Below are 22,687 nucleotides of genomic sequence, written 5' to 3'. Positions count from 1 at the left end.
GAACTTCCTTTTTCTTTTTTAAAGATTTTATTTATTTATTTATTCATGAGAGACAGAGAGAGAGAGAGAGAGAGGCAGAGGGAGAAGCAGGCTTCCCACGGAGCAGGGAGCCCGATGCGGGACTTGATCCCAGGACCCTGGGATCATGACCTGAGCCGAAGGCAGACGCTCAACCATCTGAGCCACCCAGGCGCCCCCTTTTTCTTTTTTAGATTTATTTATGTATTTGAGAAAGAGAGAGAGAGGAGGAGGAGGAGCAGAGGGAGAGGGAGAGAGGAACTTTAGCAGACTCTGCAGGGCTCGATCTCAAGAGCCTGAGATCATGACCTGAGCCCAAATCAAGAGTCATTGGTCATTAACTGACTGTGCACCCAGGGGCCCCTGGAGTAGAACTTCTGAATTAAAGCACTAAAAGTACAAAGAAGGCTGATAAAGTGGTCTGTACTCAAATTCAAAGCTCCCCAAATTGAAAGACACTACAAAGTAATAAGACAAGCCATAGATGGGGAGAAAATATTTGCAGAGGGCAGAGCCGACAATGCATTAGGATCTGGCAGAGTCAAAGGATCCTTACAAATGAGTCAGAAAAAGACCAATAACCCAACAGGAAAAGAAGGGAGTATGAAGTAGCAATTCATCATCTGGAAACAGAATGGCCAATAAATACAGGGAAAAGGTACCTCTCACACCTGCCTGTGGGAGGTGACCTGGAACAGCTTCGGTGGCATCCGGCAGGATGGAGGACGTCCATGCTCTGCATCATGGCTAGTCTCTGTTTATTTTTATTTCATTTCTTATTTTTTTCTCCAAGTTTTTCTTTAAATTCCAGCTAGTTAATATACAGTGCAATATTTGTTTCAGGTGTAGAATTTAGTGATTCCTCACTTACATACAACGCTCGGTGCTCAACACAAGTGCCCTCCTTAATCCCCGTCACCTGTTTAACCCATCCCCCACCTCCCCTCCAGCAGCCCTCAGACCCTGAGGACTCGAGCTAGTCCAGCCAGCACCTGGCACAGCACCTGGCACACAGGTGGAAGCCATTCCTGCTGTATCTTCTGGGGTAGGGCCGGGGGGCTGGGAGCCTAGCCTCACACCCTCGTGTGTCAGCATCTTCCCTATATCTCTACCTGGCCACCGGTTTCTGAAATTTGAGACCTACGGTATGATTCTGTTTGTTGCTGCTGCTGAATTTTTGGAAAGTTTATTTTACTAGTTTTTATTCATTTTATTAGATACTAGGAAAGAGATTCTATACAGTTGACCCTTGAACAATAGGGGGGCTAGGGGCGCCACCCCCCCACAGTTGAAAATGCACATATATCTCTTGACTTCCCCAGAACTTAACTACTAATGGCTTACTGCTGACCGGAAACCGATAACATAAACAGTCAATTAGCACATATTTTGTGTTATATGTGTTATATACCTAACTTTTCTGAATTCTTTCAGTATTCCTAGGCTATGCGATTTGTCTGTAAGTTTTTTTCAAATTATCGAAAACCTCCAAAATTTTTTCCAACCTATTTACTGAAAAAATTAAGTGGACCCGTGCCATTCAAACCTGTGTTGTTCAAGGGTCAGCTGTACTTTCCTCCACCATCTTAACCTGAAAGTCTTTCTCCCCCTACATGTAAGGCTAATGCCTAACCTTCTCCATCTGCCGGGCAAGCACATCCTACCTTCAAACGTTACGCGGTGTCACCCCCAGCCTGTGTGGTTCCCATCTGGACTCACGTGTGTGAGCTCAGCTCACAGGGCACTCGACATCAGCACGGTGGGGGCCACCAGCTGCCCCCCAACTCCGAGAAGGACCTGTGCAGTTCAGAAGGGGTTTGATGCTGAGCTGAGCGGATCAGAAGAGGGGCCTTAGGGGGCAGGGGCGCCCCAGCACGGGGAAGCACCCGGGTCCCATCAACCAGACACCATTGGCTGGTTTCTCCTATGACACCATTGCCAAGAAAGATTTCACATAAAGAAAGGGCTTTACTATTAAATATCAAAACAAACTGAAGTCACTGGTTCACTGCCTTTTTCCCTCTTGTTTGACGATGAGTGAAAAAACCACAAAACAAAAGTGTCGAAATCACCCGTAAACACAGGCTTCAAATCTTCCAGCTTACCAGCCTAAACTGACCATTTGGCCTCCTGGGACGCAGAGTGTGGAATTGAAGATGGGTTAAGGACCAGAAGTGGGGGGCTCTGCTAGCAGCAGGGTGTGGAGGACCCCCCAGCTGTACCCTGAGCTTTGCCCAAGTGCTGGCGCCCACTGGATCCGTGCAGGTCCATGTCCCTCCTGTGTCCCTCCCATGTCACTCCAGCTTTATAACAGTTCCGGGGCCGCCAGCGATGTACTCAGAAGCATGCAGGTAACGGGGAACAGCTCCTGAACACATCTACCTGGTCAGCAGTCGCTGGGCTGTGCCCCTGGCCCCACGGAAGCCCCAGGGCCATGGCAGGCCACCGTGGTGCACATGGGGAGGGGCGGGGAGGGGCTGGGGAGAGGCAACGAGAGAAGAGAGTAAACGCTGGCTTCTGGCAGCTGATTTTGGAAGAGCGCATTGCTCTGTTTATTTTATTCCATTTCATTTTATTTTTTTAAAAGGTGTCTAACATTCATGCAAGAAGAAAAGGGTTCCAGAGACTGGTTGCACAATAATGCAAATATACTTCGCACTACTGAATTTTACACTTCAACATGGTGATGAGGATAGATTTCATGTGTATATTTTACCACAATTAGACATTGGAAGGGCGGGGGAGATGCCCAAGATTTAAAGCAGAACTCTGAAAATCCATTGTTTTTTGCATCCCACCCATTTTCATGTGCTTTAGCTCACTTCCATTTACTGACCCTCGCCTGTGGCTGGCACCCTCCCCTTGCTGTCCCAGTGCTGTCCCTGAGCTGTCCCTGAGCTGGCTGGTGGCTGTGCAGAGAGGCCTGCCTGTCCAGCCCTTCCTCACGCATCACCCTGGAGATGGCTGCATCCTGAGCCCCCGAGACTCCGACGCCTCCGTCCTTCAGGTGTGACTTCCTCCCAGGGACCTTCCCTGACTACCCCCGATCTGAATGCGGCCTCGTCACCACACTTATGCCTATATTCACATAATGCGCTACCATCTGTTCACACCCATCACCCCCACTATCTGTCCATCTCAGTTCCGTGTCACAAGCGCCTGCCAGAAATAATCGTTTGCTGAAAAATCAATGAAAAAGCAAAGTTCCAAAAGAGCAAAAGACTTGTCCACTGTCACTCAGGAAATCCATGGTGAGGGCGAGACCCAGCTCACCCCCAGGCAGTGGCCTGGACTCGCGGGATGGCAGCTTTTCAGGAACCTACTGCTCATAAAAACTGCACTGTTTTCAAAGTTGAACATATTCAGGGAAAAGCTATTGTAAGCATCGCTGACATGCTGTGGGCTCAGTATCCCAGCCCTGTCTTTGGGAACCTTCCCCCAGTCCTGCCGGGAAGCACCTGGGCTGACATCACTCTCCTGTCATCCAGCAGAGGACGGTGCATCCTGTGCTGAGTCCTCCGAAAGCAAACACAGCTCTGCTCCGGGAGAGGCCGGGAGCTGGGACACAGCCCTGCGCCGAAGGAAATTGCGTGCTGCAAACAAAGACCCTCTCCTGGCTCCTGATGGCACAATGGCATCTTCTTCCCCAGCGGGGAGAGCCTCCCTGACCCCACCAGGCACAGTGAGGCATGCTTGGGTTGCCAAAACCCGCCACAGTCCCCACTGTATGAGTCCAGCTACATCAAGTGCAAGTTCGAGGAGGGGCACAACCCTTCCATGGCAACAGCTCTTGGTTGGCGGGGTGGGAGGGGCTGACGGGAAAGATGGAGAGGGAATTTTCCGGAGTGCTGGAAATGTTCTGTCTCTTGATGGGATGTGGATTTCACGAGGGTGTTCACCTGCTCAAGCGCCTCTAACAGGAAACAGATCTGTGCATTTCATTGGATGAAAATTATGCCTTATTTAAAAACGAAACAAAACAAATCCACCCCACACCCATTAGGATGGCTACCAAAAAAAATATTACAAAAACAGAAATAGCAAGTATTGGCGAGGGTTTGGAGAAACTGCAACCCTGGTGCATTGTTGGGGGGAATGTAAAATGGTGCAGCTGCTGTGTAAAACAGTATGCAGCTTCCTCAAAAATTAAAAATAGAGCTACCCTAGGAGCCAGCAATCATACTTCTTGGTATAAACCCCAAAGAATTGAAAGCAGGGTCTCAAAGAGATAATTGCACACCCATGTTCATAGCATCATTATTCACAACAGCCAAGAGACGGAAGCAACCCAAGTGTCCATCAATGGATGAATGAAGAAGCAACATGTGGCCATATAATAAGCAAAATGTACATACGATCAGCCTTAAAAGGGAAGGAGTTTCTGATACATGCTACAAAAGGAGATGAAATTGAGGACATTATACTAAGTGAAAGAAGCTAATCACAAAAGGGCAAATACTGTATGATTCTACTACTTATGAGAGGCAACTGGAGCAGTGAAATTCATAGAACGGTGGTTGCCAGGGGCTGGAGAGGGGCATGGGGAGTTAGCGTTTAATGGGGACAGAGTCTCAGTTTGGGCAGATGACAAAATTCTGGAGGTGGATGGTGGTGATGGTTGCCCAACAATGTGAATGTGCCTAATGCCACTGAACTGGACACTCAAAAATGGGTAAAATGGTAAATTTCATGCTATGTCTATTTTACCATAATAAAAAAATGGAAAAAATACAAACAAGAACCCAAAACCAAACAAAAGCACAGTGATGGCAAACATGTCTATGAACAGTATGGACAGCTAGCTCTGAGGACAACGAACGACCCCGATGAACTATGGTATTCAAGTGTGTGAAACATTTTTTTTTTTTAAAGATTTTATTTATTTATTTTGACAGAGAGAGAGACAGCGAGAGAGGGAACACAAGCAGGGGGGGAATGGAAGAGGGTGAAGCAGGCTTCCCGCCAAGCAGAGAGCCGGATGCAGGGCTCGATCCCAGGACGCTGGGATCATGACCTGAGCTGAAGGCAGACGCTTAACGACTGAGCCACCCGGGCGCCCCGAAACATTTTTTTTTTTCTCCCATGATGTTTTACTAGAAAAAACTCCTGTTCCATTCCTTGTCACTGTTCTTAGCATACTACAATTTACTTCTGAATGGTTTAATTGCCAAATAGTTCGAAAGGATTATTGGTTTAAGAAAAAGCCCCAAATCAGTACAGCTTTTATTGCATCTTTAGACTATCACAAGTAAGTCTGAAAAATCATCTGGCATCTTGCTGTATCTGTAGCTGGACAGCTTAGATCTTCTTCATCAGCTTTCTGAACTATTCCTTTTTCAGAAACATAGATACCATCCCCAAATCTTCTGATATCCTTGTTTTTAACGGTTGTGACTTGCTGAATCAAAGCAGCTGAGTTTGATACAAGTTCAATGTCATTTCCTTCAAGAATTAATTCACCTTTCTGGGCTTGAGATACAGAACAAGCAACACCTGGCCTCATCTGAACCCCTGCAGACATATTTTTCACCCAAGAAATTTCAGATTTCAACAAGAGAACCCCATTCTCCTGAATAAAAACACTGATGGGGAACTGAGCATACATAGACCACGTCTTATAAAAGAAGCCCAGTGTAACTCCCTTGATCGTGGTCTGTACATGACCACAGATGGTGCGAACGGTAGCCAGTTCTGTTCTAGTTCCCCACCATTTGTCAACTTGGAGCCTCTTTCTTTCCCAGGAGACTGAGTTCTACATTTATGTAATTAAAGTTCCCCTGGGGGGGTGCCTGGGTGGCTCAGTCGGTTGGGCGTCTGCCTTCGGCTCAGGTCATGATCTCAGGGTCCTGGGATTGAGCCCCACATCGGGCTCCCTGCTCTTCGGGAGGCCTGCTTCTCCCTCTCCCACTCCCCTTGCTTGTGTTCCCTCTCTTGCTGTGTCTCTCTCTGTCAAATAAATAAATAAAATCTTAAAAAAAAATAAAGCTCCCCTGGGGCCCTCCACAATAACACTGTGTCCCTTCAGAGTGATGTCGACATTTTCTGGAATGTTGACAGTCTGATTGCTGAGAATGGTCTTCATTCCCACAGTAGGTGAGGCAAAGAGTGTATGAAACATTTTTGAAGAAAGAGTATTTTGACGGAAGAGTGTTCAGGCAGAGGGATGGCGAAGCTTGAGAATTTGACTGCATTTATGGCTAGATCCTGTCCAAGTGGGCATTTTAATACATTACTTTTAATACATTAATAATACATTTTAATATATTACTAACTTGACTTCTAAGAAGACTCTTCTTTTTTTTTCTTTTCTTTTATTTTTAAAGATTTTTATTTATTTGACAGAGAGAGATACAGCGAGAGAGGGAACACAAGCAGGGGGAGTAGAGAGGGAGAAGCAGGCCTCCTGCCGAGCAGGGAGCCTGATGCGGGGCTCGATCCCAGGACCCTGAGATCATGACCTGAGCCGAAGGCAGACGCTTAACGACTGAGCCACCCAGGCGCCCCTAAGAAGACTCTTCTACTGAGGAGATAATTGTACAACCAGCCGGGGCTCCCTGTGAAGTAATAAGCTTGATTCATGATTTTTTTCTTACATTAAAGATGTCAGACATTCTGAGCTTGAGCAATTACATTTCTAGGTCTTAGGAGCTGTAGGCTAGCAGACCCTGGACTTTCCTCACCAACTTTAAGGGTAAGCGTTCGATAGTTAATTTATGGTCACCTGGGAAATCTGTCACGTGACTGTTGTTGTCGTGTCTCTGACACCTGGCATGCCTGCTCAGTATATAGTGGGCACTCAATAAACATTTATCAAAGGGGAAAATGGTTAAGATGGGAAAGTTTATGTTATGTGTATTTTATCACAGCTTTTTAAAAAGCTGCACAGTGAGAGGGGGCAAGGAGCCTTTGTAAAGCTCACCTTGTCCTCATCCTCAATTTTTATGTGAACGCTGAGGGTGCTGGCTTGCCATGTGGCCCAGGCCCTTCTGCGGGAGTCCGGCTTTCAGAGGAGCTGCAAGTCACCAGTGGCTGACTAGCTCAGTGCCTGGTCAGTCCCTCAGTGGTTTCTCAGCTCTTCCTGCCATCTCAGGAAGTGGCTTCCCAGGGCAAATCTAGAACTGCTACCGTCACATGGATGGACTGCTGTCACGCGCATGCACACACAGATAAGTCAGGGCGGGCGGTTCTATTGGAGTTGCTTTGGCAACATGGGGAAGTCTCCCCAGTCAGTGTCCCTTTGAAGAGCATCCCATGAGCTCTGGGGCCTGCAGCAGAGCCCGGTCCTCTCAGTGAAGTACAGTCGACCCCTGATTGGTTTCAGGCCCCAAGCAGTCAGAGGTAGGGACCATCAGAGCACCCATGACCGCTGCTCTGTCTCTGGGAATCATGCGGGTTGACCCTCCGCACACTTTCCACTTTTTCCACTCTGATTAAGAGCCAGAGGTTTGAGCTGACCCTGTGAAATGCTACTACCAACCTGAATTTCTGTCATCACAGGAAGGAGGACTCCGTGCCTGGGCTTGGCAAACTTTGGAAAAGGCCAGAGAGGAAATATTTTTGGCTCTTCAGGCCACACAGTCCCTAATCATACTGAGAAAGCAGTCACAGACAATTCCTAAACAAATGTGTGACTGTGTTTATTACGCTTTATCGTGGACATGGACATTGCAATTTCATATAATTTGCAGGGGTCATGAGATCGTCTTTTAATTTTTTCCAACCATTTAACAATGTGGTGACCATTTTGAGCTGCTGAGCCACTGCAGAGGGGGAGAGTGGAGGGGTGGGGGGTGGGGGTGGGCTTCAGCCGGCAGGTGTCCTGCATGTGGCCCTCATCACTCCTCTCCCCAGGGATCAGCCGAGGGCAAAATATGAAGTCACAATGACATCAGCTGCAGAGGAAGCAGAGTGGATAAACACAGAGACAGCAGGGCCAGAGGGTCAAAGCCCACGCACGCCGCGGCCTGGACCTGTGCCCAGAGCTGACGTTGTCACTCAGTCACTCAGAGTCAGCTGCTCCAACCCCGCCCAAGATCTTCGGCATCACTCTTTCCCTTTCCCGAAGCCGGTCGCAAAACACACGTACTGATTCATGTCCCTGAAGGCCTGTAGTGGACCTTTGCACTAGAAAGTTAACCCAGAAGTGACACAGGCCAGTCACTCTCCCGCAGGAGGGGAAGCTGCTCTGAGCACACACTCTGGGCCTTGATGCAAGTGGCATCCCAGCCCCGATGACATAGCGGGGGGACAAAGGCCCAGACAGACTCTGGCGCCGTCCACGGCACCAGGCTCGCTGGCTTATGTGCAGCCAGCCCACAGCCCCGGACTCGCCCTCCCCTCCTGCCATCCAACCACACACACCTGCAGCAAGGGCAGCACGACCTGGGACCATGTGGCAGTCACCGGCCCCCGGCTCATGCAGGAATCGTCAAGCATGGACTCTTCTCCTGGTCTGGAAGAAACATACCCTTAGATCTGATTTCTCGGATGCAAAATGGCAATGAAATCTCTACGGTCCTCGTGGGTTGTTGTGGGGGTTGGGATGAACACAGAATAAAATAAAACCCCAGCCCAGCCTCAGAGAGCCTCTCCCTCTCCTTCACCCCGCAGTCAAGGATGTGCGTTAATGAAACTGGCTTCCTGCTGCATCTGTTCGGTAAGGACGAGACCAAAGGTGAAGGACAAGTACTGCATGCAGAGGGCTTTAGGACAGTGCCTGGGGACACAGGCGCCTGGTGGCTCAGTCAATTAAGGGTCTGACTTCGGCTCAGGTCACGATCTTGGGGTCCTGGGATCGAGCCCCGTGTCGGGCTCCCCGCTCAGCGGGGAGTCTGCTTGTCCCTCTCCCTCTGCTGCTCCCCCTGCTTGTGCTCTGTCTCGCTCTCAAATAAATAAATAAAATCTGAAAAAAGGAAAAGATGACTGACATCTGACAGATTCCCTTCCTTAAGACGGGAACAGATGTTCTCAGCTCCACCCAGGGCCAGCCCACACTAGGAGGAGTTTGGGGCCAGGACACGGGGCCACCCCGTACCCCATGCATGCCTGCAGAGACGGCACCTCGGCCGTGGCTCCTGGGCACCTGGGTGGGAGAGAAGCATGGGATCAGGGAGTTCGTGTGTAAGGGGGCAGCGATTCTGCTGGGGAGGGTGTAAAACTAGAGATGGCTTGTGGGGATGGCCGCACAGCAACGCGAAGGTGTTAATGCCACTGAACTGTGCCCTTTAGGAATGGTGAAAATGGTCAATTTTATGTTATGTATATTTTACCACAATAAAAAACAAGAAGGAAAAATCAACTTGGGGGGGAAATTAAAAAAAAAAAATACTGTCTGGGAGCATTTCCAAGGTTATGCTTAGTTTTTTGCTTCCTAAGCCAGGAAACATGTAACTTGGCGTTTGATTTATTCTGTTCCCATCTTATCAGCACTTCCAAAGAAGTGAAAACGGAATTGGAGCGCTCACAGCCTCTGAATGAAGACAGGCAAAAGATTAAAGTGCCCAGCACCCGTCGCAGCCTGCCAAGCCGCTTCCTGTCAGGCCTGCCCCTGCCCAGTCCTGGGACCAGGACACAGCCAGCCCCTCCGGTCCCCTGATCAGAGCACGGCGCTTGCAACTTTCACCCAGGGTCCTCATGGCCTCCCTCCCTCCTAAGCTCACGTTAGTTCAGATGGCAACACCCTCCCCCATCCCCCGAAAGGTGCCGTCCAAGCCGTGCTCCTGAGTGGCGGGTGACATGCATACTTTGCTGAGCCTGCACATCCAGGGGCTCTTGGTGGAAGGCCCCTTTAGGGCTCCCCCAGACCGTGATGCTGGGCTCCTCCTCTGGGCCACGGCCAGCCCAGGGGCACAACCTGTGCGTGCCCTGCACCTCTGGCTGGCCCTGAGCGATCCCACCCCCAGGCTCTCACCCATGCTCCTCCCCGCAGGAGAGAAGGACTTCTCTCCGGAGGCCACACAGCACTGTGGTGGCCGTGTGCACACAGATCTTCCCCTGTGCCTGGCCCATCACGCCAACCAGCAGCAAAATGCACGAATGGCCCTCATGGTCCAGGGCAGAGGGGAGAGCAATACAGGCTGGACGGCGAGGCTGAGCGGCGCCCGCAGAGCCTTGGGGAACTGTGGTTTTGTTTTTGTTTTTTTAAATAAGTGAACTTGCTTTGGAATCCAGGTCTGGTAACATCTTTGCCCTAACAGCCTGTGTGATGGGGATCTGCCCTGTGCATCCCCGGGATTGCTGGATTCCGAAACCCACAGGCCCGCAGGCCTCGGAATTCGGTTCTGGGGAGAGGCCTCCCCGAAACAAGCTGCTCCTCTAAGTGGAGTTTCCTAAACCCAATGAACCTGCAAGAAAACCAAGCGGTGAGTATTTAGTTTTCTTTCCACTGCTCTTTGCAACAACCTGCCATTTGTGATAAACATTTCAGAGAACAAGTTAAGCAGTGTTAGAGAAAACAGGAAAAATAAACTTTGAGTCTTTATATAAATATATATTCTACCCAAATCTAAATTTAATCTATGAACTAGCACAAGATAAATGTAAAGGTCACTCAGAGTTCTCTGCGGCGACTCACACAGAAAATAACATCTCAGTGTTGTACCGGTTGTTCCTATACAATACGAAACTTTGAACTGTTTATAAAATAATACAACAGACGCCCAATCACTCAAGAACATAGTTACTCTGCCCTTTGAAGCCTGCAGCTCAAGTATTACACAGGCAGGAAGTAGAAATCAGTGCTTTGATTTGTTTAAAATAAATTAAACACAAATGGCAACCATATTTCCTCTTATTCAGAGGAAGTTACAAAAGGTACAGAAGACCAAAAATACCAGGTGACTTTGAAATGAAGAGCCAGCAAAAAACCCCAAGTACTTGCCTTTAGCATACATTGGAAGACTTTGTGTGCACACATTTTAAAGGGCCACCACTGTTCAAAATAATTTGGAAATAACTCTGGGTTTCTTTCAGTGTGAAGAGTAAGTCATTCAAATAAATGTGCCTCAACACTTTAGAATCAAGCCTTTTTTTTTCTTTGAAATTCAAACCTATACTTCATTTTGTTGAGCCACCCTGTTGGGTCTAGCCGCTTCAAAACCCGTCCGTGGAGGAAACCATGCGAATTTGGTGCTAGAGTCAGATTGCAGAAGGCAGAACAGGGTGGCAGGGCCCAGTCTCCAAGGGCTGTCCTCCAGCGACCTTGGGGGGCATCTGCTTCTGAGCAGCAGAGAAACAAGCAGCCCGGAGCGAGGGCCAGAAACCCGAGACCAGGGTGCGTTGGTCCTTCTCGTGCTCTGCCTGTGGGAGCAAGACGGATCCATCCATGCTGGGTGTGGGCAGCACGGTGAGGCTGGCCCAGGCCTGGCCTTGGACCTACCCTTAGCAGGTGTGTGGCTTTGCAGGGTGTCATGAGAAGCAAGCACGAGGTGCAAACCTTCAGGGGCCTCCTGAGTCACTGTTTTCATCACCCCAAGAGCAGCGAGCATGGGATGGAAGGGCATGGGCTCAAAGCCTACTGTCACTGTGCAGAATGCGGCTTCAGTTCCCTCGTCTGCAAAATGGGGATAATTGTACCTACTTCAGAGAGTTGTGAGGGTGAAGTGATTTAATATTCATGAAGTTTTAGAGTACTGTTCGGCCCCTAGAAAGCCCTTCAGATGGTGGTGGTTTTTTTTTTAAAGGCCACTAGTAATGAAAACCCCATGGCTGTTGGTTCCTTCCATGCAGAGCAGAAGGTGACACCAGGCTGTGCAGCAGACGCTGTTCGTACTTGTACACGCTCACCTATTTCCCCCTTCTTTATCTCTGGGGCACCTGCTTCTGCCCCCACTGCTCTGATCCTGCTTGTGCTTCTGGGGAGCTCTCCCCTCTTCCCATATGTTCAGCATTAAATAAAGGCCCGTGCGTCTCTGCCTTGGGTGTCTCGTGGTTCTGTTGCTGTCCCATCCCAGACTCAGAAGGCCATCCCTGGCATTCTCCTCCATCTTCCTACCCACTTGGGACAGTTCCCACCTTCCCACAACTTTTACTTCCACCTCTAACTCAAGGACTCCCAAACTATGTCTCTGGAGTCCAGGAGCCCTCCCTGAGTTTCAGACCATCTATCCTCCTGACTACCCTTTAGATGTCCTGCAAGGACTTTCAAACCAAAACAATCCATTCTCCACTGAGCTGACTTTCTGCTTTGTCAAAAATCAATTGACCACATCTGTATGGGGCTATTTCTGGACTCTGTGTTCTGTTCCATTGATATGTGTGCCCAGCCCTTCTGCAGTGCTGCCCAGTCTTAATGACTGCAGCTTTGTAGTAAGTCTCGAGATCAGATGGTGTGTGTCCTTGGAAAGACCCATGCAAACCCATGAAAAGAGTTGTTCTTCTCTGAGGTTGTCTTTCAGCATGAATTTTAGAATTAGCTTGCCAATTTCTACCAAAAAGCCTGCTAAGATTTTTTTTTTAAGATTTTATTTATTTATTTGACAGAGACAGACAAAGCGAGAGAAGGAACACAAGCAGGGGGAGTGGGAGAGGGAGAAACAGGCTTCCCACTGAGCAGGGAGCCCGATGCCAGTCTCGATCCCAGGACCCTGGGATCATGACCCGAGCTGAAGGCAGACGCCCAACCATCTGAGCCACCCAGGCGCCCTAAGACTCGATAATATCTTATTGAAGATTTCACATCTGTGTTCACAAAGGACCTTGATCTATAGTTTTCCTTTCTTCTGTGCCTCTTTAGGTGGGCTTTTAGGTCCCTTGCAGATTATTAGCTTGACTCTTCCAAGGCTTATTTTTAAGCTTTGTTGGGGAGGGTCAATGTACACTCACTCGAGGGCTTGTTTAGCCCACTACTAAGGTGGAACGCTTTGAGAGTCTCTACAGTGTTTCTGCAGGTCACTGAGAATTGTCCACTGTGGCTGAGCTCTTGGGATCGGCCTCCTTGTGGCTCCCTGGTATTTGCTCTTTGTCCATCTCCATGGCATCTCACACCACACACGTGCAGCTCAGTGACTCACAAACGCTCAGGGCACCCTGTGAGGATTTCTGGAGCTCCTTCCCTGAAGAATTCCCTTCTCTTCGGGACTCTGTCCCACAAATCACCACTGAGTCCCTGCACTCCTGTCTCTGATCCTCACGGCAGCTAAGTCACCAGACACTACTTAGGTCCTTGTTCCCTGAGCTGTGGTCCATGAAGTAGCCCCAGGCAGAAATCCAAGGCAACGTTAGCACTTACCTTTCTTCGTTTTCTTTTCTTAGGGATCACAGCTCTGTGCCACCTGCTGTTCAATGTCTGAAAATAGCTGGTTCATGAACTTTGTCCAGGTTTCCAGTTGCTTAGGGCGGCAGGATACATGCACTACAGTTACCCCCTCCTGTTGACTTGACTTCGGTATGTCCCCCACTAGGACAGGCCAGTCATGCCCCTGTGCTTGACCAGCCTCATGGCAGACACCGCCCCAGAGAGCCATGTGTCCAGCCCTGAGAGTGGCCCTCACTAAAAGGCTGCTGTCTTTCCAAAATGCTGCTGTAGTGGGTAGCTTTGCTGGTGGCTCTCTCTAGAAGTCTGATAAAAGAGGGATGATGGAGGATGGCAACACCCAGGCTAAAATTCTGTGACCTGACCTACTTAGAAAAATTCCAGGTGCGCCTGGGTGACTCAGTCGGTTGAGAGTCTGACTCTTGATCTCGGCTCATTCAGGTCTTGATCCCAGGGTCATGAGGTCACGCCCCACCTTGGGTTCCATGCTGGGCATGGAACCTACTTTAAAAATAAATAAATAAATAATAAAAAATAAAAGTTCCAAAGGATAAATTATGAAAAATGATTTTCATTATTCAAAATAGATGTCAGTAGAATCATTTGAGTGCAACTGAGTCTAGGGCGCATTTTAATTACAGTTTTAACAATTTAAACCTAAGCCTATATTTTTTACACACTACATAAAACCAAGGATAGGTAAATAAAATAAAATTCATGATCGTGGAAGATTGGGGAAAATTGAATGCCAATTATGAGGAATGTCTAAATAAATGATGATATATTAACCCAATAGATTATCATACAGCTATTAAAAATAAATAAAGTGACATGAAAAATATGTTTATGAGCAAAGCTGAGCAGAGAGAACCTAAATTGCCCACATACAGTGATTACAACAATGTAAAATATGGGTCGATAAGAGAAAAGACTGGAAGAAAGTCTGGAGAGATGAAGGCAGCTATTATGCTATGATGGTGGGAATATGAGTGACATGATCTTTTTTCATTTTTTTCAAGTGCTGTAATAAACTTTAATAATTAAAAAGGTTTTAGAAAAACCACCCAACGCCCAGCCATCAGTCCTATTCAAACTTAACAATAATAATAGGCAAGAACCAGGAAGTGACCCGCCATGTCCCACAAAGGTGAGAGCAGAGCCCTTCTTGGCAGACTTCCTGTGTACCCAGCGGGGCAAAGCCTGTGTTGCCCGTGGCCTCAGGGGGAGCTGGAATGCACAGCAGGTGCATTAGGAGTGAAGAGTTGCAAAAGTATTGGTCAGACCCCCCACGACATAACACACATATTTTAGCCTTGTAAATGCCAATTTTTTAAAAGGTGAAACTTTATACTGCTATGGAGTTGAAGTTTGCCATTTGAAGGCTACAGATCTTCACTGTAGACAAGCCCGTGGGAATAGCAGTAACAGTTGGGTGACAGCACCAGGTAACATAGAGCATTCACACCGGGCCACTCTCTTGTTCAAGAGATCTTGAGAGAATATGCATATACTGTGACCACAGTCACCAAATTGCTGAAAACAATCCTGAGGAAAACCAGGTGTGTGAACCCCATGCTCAGGTCATGGTCAGGGACACCTGCAGCATCATCTCGGGCTTGCTCTCACTATTAAGGTGATTCTGTCAGGCTCTTTGCACACACCTGACATGCATGAGAAGCAGTGCGCCTTGCTGACTGCTGTGCTTCCTAAAGCATGTGTGAAAAGAGAAAGGCAAGAGCCAGGACTGCTCAGCCTCCGTGAGCCTCCCCTTCCTGCTCCATGAGAGGAAAGGATGTGCTGCCACTCTCCTGCGCTACGTGGCCCCTTCCGTGATGTCTGTTCATTGTGCACAGCTCCAGGGGTTCGTCTGACTCAATCCCAGCTTCCGGCCCCTGGCCCACTGTGCTGCCCTTCTACTACAGTCTCTATGGAGCCCTAGGAGACCCAGGGAAGGGGCATGGATTTCGAAGTTTGCAGATTTCAGGCAATCCGATCCTCACTAGTAGGGACGATGGCGATGATACCAGCTAGGATTTATTATAACATTCACATTTGCAAGCCCTAAGTTATTTACATACATTTCTTCATTTAAATTTCACAACCACACGAGAATGATAATATCATTTCCTGCGTTTTAGAATTGGGGAAACTGAGGCACAGAGTGCTTAAGTTTCCTGAAATTGTTTTTCACCAGATCAGAAATTCTGGAGAGATTGGAACCCTCTTGGACTACTTACTGGTGGGAATGTAAAATTGTTCAACTGCTGTGGAAAATAGTTTGGTGGTTCCTCAAAAAGTCAAACATAGAATTTACCACATGACCCAGCAATTCCACTCCTAGGTATACCTGTAAAAGAACTGACAGTAAGGACTCAAACAAATGCTTGTACCCCAGTGTTAATAACAGTATTATTTGCAATAACCAGAAGGTGGAAATAACTAAAGCATTCATCAGTAGATACATGGATTAACAAAATGTAGTCTATGCATACAATGGAATATTATTCAGCCATTAAAAAAAAGTTCTGGGGGCACCTGGGTGGCTCAGTTGGTTAAGCGACTGCCTTCGGCTCAGGTCAGGATCCTGGAGTCCCGGGATAGAGTCCCGCATCGGGCTCCCTGCTCGGCAGGGAGTCTGCTTCTCCCTCTGACCCTCCTCCCTCTCATGCTCTCTGTATCTCATTCTCTCTGTCTCAAATAAATAAATAAAATCTTAAAAAAAAAAAGTTCTGGGGCGTCTGGTTGGCTCAGTCAGTTAAGCGTCTGCCTTCAGTTCAGGTCATGATCCTGGGGTCCTCGGGATCGAGGCCCGTGTCTGGCTCCCTGCTCAGTGGAGAATATTCTTCTCCCTCTGCCCCTCCACCTGCTATCTATTTCAAATAGATGATAGATAGATAGATAGATAGATAGATAGATAGATAGATAGATAGATTGATAGATGAAAATTCTGACACATGCTATGATGTGAACCTTGAAAACATGCTAAATGAAATAAATTAGACACAAAAAAACAAATACCTCATGATTCCACTTATATGAGGTCCCTAGAGCACTTGAATTCATTCTGGTTTAAAGATGGAGAATGGCGGGGGGTGTGCAAGACTAAAGCAAAATGGGTTTCTGCAGTAATATGGGCGAGAAATGAAGACTTGCTTATAACAGTGGCTGACAAGATCGATTTGAGAGAGATCAGGAGATTAAAATTGACTGGACATGGTGGTTCTTGGATTTGGAAAATAGAAGGAGGGATCAAAAATAATCCCTAGGTTTCTGGTTTGGTCAACTGGACAGGTGACTGCTCTGCGCGCTGGTGTAGCTATCCAAGAAGCTCTCATTCATCATTTTTCCAGAAGTTATTAGCAGGTGATGAGGAAGCAGGTAATGATTTTTAAAAACTTTTTTGAGGAATACTATACTACTCAGCAGCCCAAAGGAATACATGCAGCAACATGGATAAATCTGAAGAATATTGTGCTGAGAAAGGTGCTAGGCAAGTATATATTGGATGACTTCATTTATATAAAACTCTCAAAGAAGATAAATCTAATTCCCGGTGTCACAAATTTGATCACAAGTGTTTGCCTGGGGCTGTGAATGTGGAGGCTGAGGAAGACTGGGGCACCTGGAAACTTCCTGAGGTAATGGAAATGTTGTAGATTTTGATGGTGATGGTGGTTACAATGACCAGTTCATTTACAACAAATGCATTTAGGGGCGCCTGGGTGGATCAGTCTTTGAGCGTCTGCCTTCGGCTCAGGTCATGATCTCAGGGTCCTGGGATCGAGCCCCGCATTGGGCTCCCTGCTCGGCAGGAAGCCTGCTTCTCCCTCTCCCACTCCCCCTGCTTGTGTTCCTGCTCTCACTATTCCTCTCTCTGTCAAATAAATAAATAAATAAAATCTTAAAAAAAAAATAAAACAAATGCATTTCATTGTATGTGAATTGTACTTCAATAGATTGATCTGAAATTTTTTTAAAAATCAGAACTTTAAGTAAATGTATTCTCTTCCTTTGGAGGAGGGATTATCCTAGAGAAGGTCATGGACTTGAACTAGTGACAAAGCTTTGCAATCACATGCATCTCTACTTCATGAATCTATTACTTAATGAGTTTAAGGTTTAAAAAACACATACATGCGGTTCTAAATCTGTAAGGTTTTCCTTACATCCCATTCTCTTAAATAAATTCAATTGCATTCTTGAAGTTACCAAAATTTCGTTTCTTGGATAATTGTTCTTTTAGATTTTACCGAGTCACCATATGCTGGGATTACTGCATTGCAGCCAGCAATGTAAGGGGACAAATGCAGCATCTTGCTTGGGGAGGCACACAGCCTCTGCTTATGTGAACACTCTTATGTTTAACCCTCATCTTCAAACAAATTGGATTTTTGCTGTGACTTGCGTGTGTATAGGGAAGTGTGGATGGGGGCGACACGGAGTTGACCAGAGCCACACAGCCTGTTGGTGGCAGTGCCAGGACACACACTGCCCCCTGGCCCTCAGGGGCACAGGAGGCCACTCCTGGGAAGACTCACCTTCATCACTCAGACTAGAAGCCTAGGACTGCACTACCCAGCACTTTGGTTTCCTTCATACTATTTGCAGATCATTTATTTGCCAGTCCCGAGCTGAATGGCACCTTTTTTAGTGTGATCAATTATAGATCGATCACAAGTTTTGGTTTCTGTTAGGAAACAGATGCGCATGATGAAAAAGTCAAGTGTCTCTCCTACTCCACCTATCCCCCATCAGTGGGGGCAGCTGTGGGTCTTTACAAGATTGTGTGCCCTGATTGACATTGACAAGCATATGGGTGAATTGATCCTTTAAAAATGGTAGCAATCTTTATGTACCATTCTGCTTCTCCATTCTTTTTTTGATATAAACTGTGGTTATTTTAGAAAGTACAGGGTAGGTGGGCGCCTGGGTGGCTCAGTCAGTTAAGCGTCTGCCTTCAGCTCAGGCCATGATCCCAGGGTCCAGGGATCGAGCCCCGCATCGGGCTCCCTGCTCAGTGGGGAGCCTGCTTCTCCCTCTCCCTCTGCTTGCTGCTCTGCCTACTTGTGATCTCTCTCTGTCAAATAAATAAATAAAATCTTTACAAAAAAAAAAAAAGAAAGAAAACACAGGGTAGGTATACTGTACATCAGTTGTTGTTGTTGTTGTTCTTGTTTTACCTTAGTTACATAAAGGATTTTTGTGAATCAACTTTATTAAGGTATCATCTACATACAATAGAGTGCACTTAGTTTAAGTTAATGAGTTCTGACAAGTGTGTATATCTGTGTAAGTAACCACTGTTACAATCAAGACAGAACATTTCCATCACCCAAAAAGTTCCCTTGTGACTCTTTCTGGTCAGTCCCCTCACCCTCCACACCAGGCCCCGGGGAACCACTGACCTGTTTCCTGTCACTCCAGATTAGATCTGTCCTTTCTAGAGTTTTCTATAAGTGGAACCACACCGTCTGTAAATTTTTGGTCTTCTTTTATTCAACGTAATATCTGTGAGATTTATCCATCTGTGGCATCTTCAGTAGTTTATTCCTTTTAGCATTCCGCTGCGCGGCTACACCACAATTGTTTATCACATGTTGGTGGATATTTAAATTGTTTTCAGTTTTGGGCTATTATTAGACAAAACTGCTGTGAACATTCCTGTATGAATCTTTGCAGATGTTTTCTATTGTGTATTATCTAGCAGTGGAATCGCTGGGTTGTAAACAGTACATAAATATTTAAGAGTAAAGAAAACCGTCCAGCTTTTCCAATCATACCATTTTTCATTCTCACCAGTAATGTATATCTCCTTGGCAACACTTGATATGGTTGGTCTTTTAAATATGGCCATTCGAATGGATGTCTAGTGCTGCTTCATTGTGATTTTAATTTTCCCTTATAACGAGAGATATTAAACATCTTTTCATGTGCCCATTGGCCACTGGTATATCTTCTGTAAAACATCTGCTCAAATTTTTTAATTCGTAATGAAGTTTTGTTTGTCTTCTGACTTTTGTGTTACAAGGTCCTTATGTATTCTGCTTAAAGCCCTTTGTCAAATATATGGTTTTTGGCTCATCTTTTCCTTTTCTTAAGGGTGCTTTTAAAAGAAGTTTTTCATTTTGATAAAGTTCTATTAATCAATTTTTTTCCTTTATGGTTTATGCTTTTTTTAAATTGTTTTGCGATACACATTTTTTTTTTAAAGATTTTATTTATTTGTTTCCTAAAAAATCTGCCAAGGTGGCAAATATCTTCTTCCGTGTTTTCTTCTTCAAGTTTTATAATGTTAACTTTTACATTTAGGTTTACAGTCCAATTCAGGTTAATTTTGGTATATTTTATCAGATAAGGATCAAGGTTCATTTCTTCCCATGTGGATATCCAACAGTCCCAGCACCAATTGTTGGAAAAAACTATCCTTTCCCCCATTGAATTCCCTTGGCAACTTTGTCAAAATCAATTAACAATGTATCTGTGGGTTTATTTCTGGACTCTATCCTGTTTCATTGATCTGTATGTCTACCTTTATGCCAGTACCACACTGTCTTGATGATTATAACTTTGTAGTGGGTTTTGAAATAAGATAGTGTAAGTTTTACAACTTTGTTTTTAATTTTCAAAATTGTTTCTATTAAAAAATTTGGCTTCAGTTCTTTGCATTTCCACATTTTAGAATGAACTTGACATTTTTTACATAAAAGCTGCTGGGATTTTTATTTGGGATTGAATTGAATCTACAGATTAATATAGGGTGAGTTGGAAAATTTAACAATATTAAGTTTTCTGATTCATGAACTTGGCATATCTTTCTATTTATGTGTCTTTTTAAATTTCTCTCAGCAATGTTTTGTAATTTTTAGCATACCTCTCTTGCATACATTCTGTTATATTTCTCCCTAAATGTTTTGTGGTTTTTGATGGTATTGTAAATGGTATTTCTTAAAATTTCAATTTCAATTGCTTATTGCCAGCATTTGAACACTGATTCTTGAATATTAATTTTGTATCCTGTGACTATGTTAATTCACGTATTAATCCTAGTAGCTTTTTTTGTAGAGTCCTTGGAGTTTTCATGGTATATGATCATGGCCTATCTAAGATGGACATGTTGTCTGTGAATAAAGATAGTTTTACTTCTTTCCAGTTTAGATGCTTTTCTTTTTCTTGCCTTATTCAGCTGGCTAGCATTGCCACTAAAATGTTGAATAAAAATAGCAAGAACAGACATCCTTGTCTTGTTACTGACTTCAGGAGGAAGTTTTCATTCTGTCCTATGATATTAGCTCTAGGTTTTTGTTTTTTTTTTAAAGATTTTATTTATTTATTTATTTGAGAGAGAGAGAGAAACAGCATGAGAGGGGATAGGGTCAGAGGGAGAAGTAGGCTCCCCGCCGAGCCGGGAGCCCAATGCGGGACTCGATCCCAGGACTCCGGGACCATGACCTGAGCCGAAGGCAGTCGCTTAACCAACTGAGCCACCCAGGCACCCTAGCTCTAGGTTTTTAATATTTGCCCTGTATGAGGTTATGGAAATTCTCTTCCCTTCTTGGTTTGCTGAGAGGTTTTGTTTTGTTTTTAATCATGAACAGGTATTGGATTCTGTCAATGCCCGCTCCCCCCCCACCTTTTTTTGCAACTATTGAGATGATCATGGTTTTTTCTTAGTCTGTTAATATAGTAAAATACATTGATTTTTTAATGTTAAATCAATCTTGCATTACTGGGATAAACTCCACTTGTCCATGGTTTATAGTCTTTTTTATGTGTTGCTGGATTCAATTGGTTAAAATTTTGAAAGAATTTTAATATCTATTTACTGAGAGATATCAGCCTGTAGATTTCTTCTCTTTGTCAAGTTTCGGTATTCGGGTGGTGCTGGCTCTCTATTGGGTATATATATATTTAAGTACATACATAATATATATATTTAGAATAATTATGTCTTCTTGGTGAGTTGACCCCTTTATCAGTATGAAATCTCTCTCTCTCTCTCTCTTCTCTAGTAATGGTCCTTGCTCTGAAATATAGCCACTTCAGTATTCCCATAATTCACATTTGCATGATCTATCTTACTCCATCACTTTACCTTTTTTGGTATTTTTTAAAGTGTACAATCCAGTGGTATTAAGTATATATATTCACACTGTTGGGCAACTGTCACCACTGTCCATATCCAGAACTTTTTCATCTTCCCAAACTGAAGCTCTGTACTCTTTAAACAATAAATCCCCATCCCCTCTTCCCCGTCCCTGGCAACCACCATTTTACTTTCTGTCTCTATGAATTTGACTGCTGTAGTTCATAATGCATAATGCATTCAAGGCTCACCCATGTTGTAGCATGTGTCAGAATTTCCTTCCATTTTTATGGCTGAATTCCAACTTATGTATAAACCACATTTTGCTCATCCATTCATCTGCTGATGGATATTTGGGTTGTTTCCACCTTTTGGCTATTGTAAATGATGCTGCTATTAAACATGGGTGTACGAGTATCTATTTGAGTCCTGCTTTCAATTATTTTCAGTACATACCCAAGAGTGGAATGGCTGGGTCATATGGTAATCCTAAATCTAACTTTTCAAGGACCTGCCAAACTGTTTTCCATGGCTGCACCATATTACATTTCCACCAGCAATGCATAAGCGTTCCAACTTCTCCACATCCTCTGAACACTTGTTATTTTTTGTTTTGATAGTAGCTATTCTAAAGGGGTGTGAGGTGATAATCTCATCATAGTTTTGATTTGCATTTCCCTAATGACTAGTGATGTTGAGCATTTTCCATGTGCTCATTGGCCACTTGTATGTCTTCTTTGGAGGGATGCCTGTTCAATTACTTTATCTATTTTTCAGTTTGGCTGCTTGGTTTTTTGTTGTTGAGTAACATTCTGTTTTTTTTTTAAACACCTTTTATCTTGGTTTTGCTGACTGAGAGATGTTTTATTTTGAACATCAGAAGCTGAAAGAAAAAAAATGATGTCATATTCAAAGACACATTTTTTCTTCCATTCAGCACCACAAATTTTAACAATTATTGACATTCCATTGAAGTGACTCAATGTGTAGAAATATGAGAGTTACATTTCTTTCCATCACTCATGTAAGAATCCACATTTAGTAAGTCAAACAGAGAAAGACATGTATCATATGATCTCACTGATATGAGGAATTCTTAATTGCAGGAAACAAACTGAGGGTTGCTGGAGTGGGTGGTGGGGTGGGAGGGATGGGGTGACTGGGTGATAGACACTGGGGAGGGTATGTGCTCTGGTAAGCGCTGTGAATTGTGCAAGACTGTTGAATCTCAGATCTGTACCTCTGAAACAAATAATGCAATATATGTTAAGAAAAAAAAAAGAAGAAGAAGAAGGTAGCGGGAGGGGAAGAATGAAGCGGGGGAAATCGGAGGG

General features: G+C 45.2%; 1 pseudogene; it reads right to left on the bottom strand.

Moving 5' to 3' along the window:
* Positions 1-5,070: 5,070 nt before the first annotated feature.
* LOC102725956 (large ribosomal subunit protein uL6-like) lies at positions 5,071-6,100 on the bottom strand (annotated as a pseudogene).
* Positions 6,101-22,687: the final 16,587 nt, after the last annotated feature.

The sequence above is a fragment of the Leptonychotes weddellii genome, chromosome 13, assembly GCF_054177405.1.
Source record: "Leptonychotes weddellii isolate Sample4059 chromosome 13, ASM5417740v2, whole genome shotgun sequence".
NCBI lineage: Eukaryota > Metazoa > Chordata > Mammalia > Carnivora > Phocidae > Leptonychotes > Leptonychotes weddellii.
This window is presented reverse-complemented; position numbering and strand designations above follow the sequence as displayed.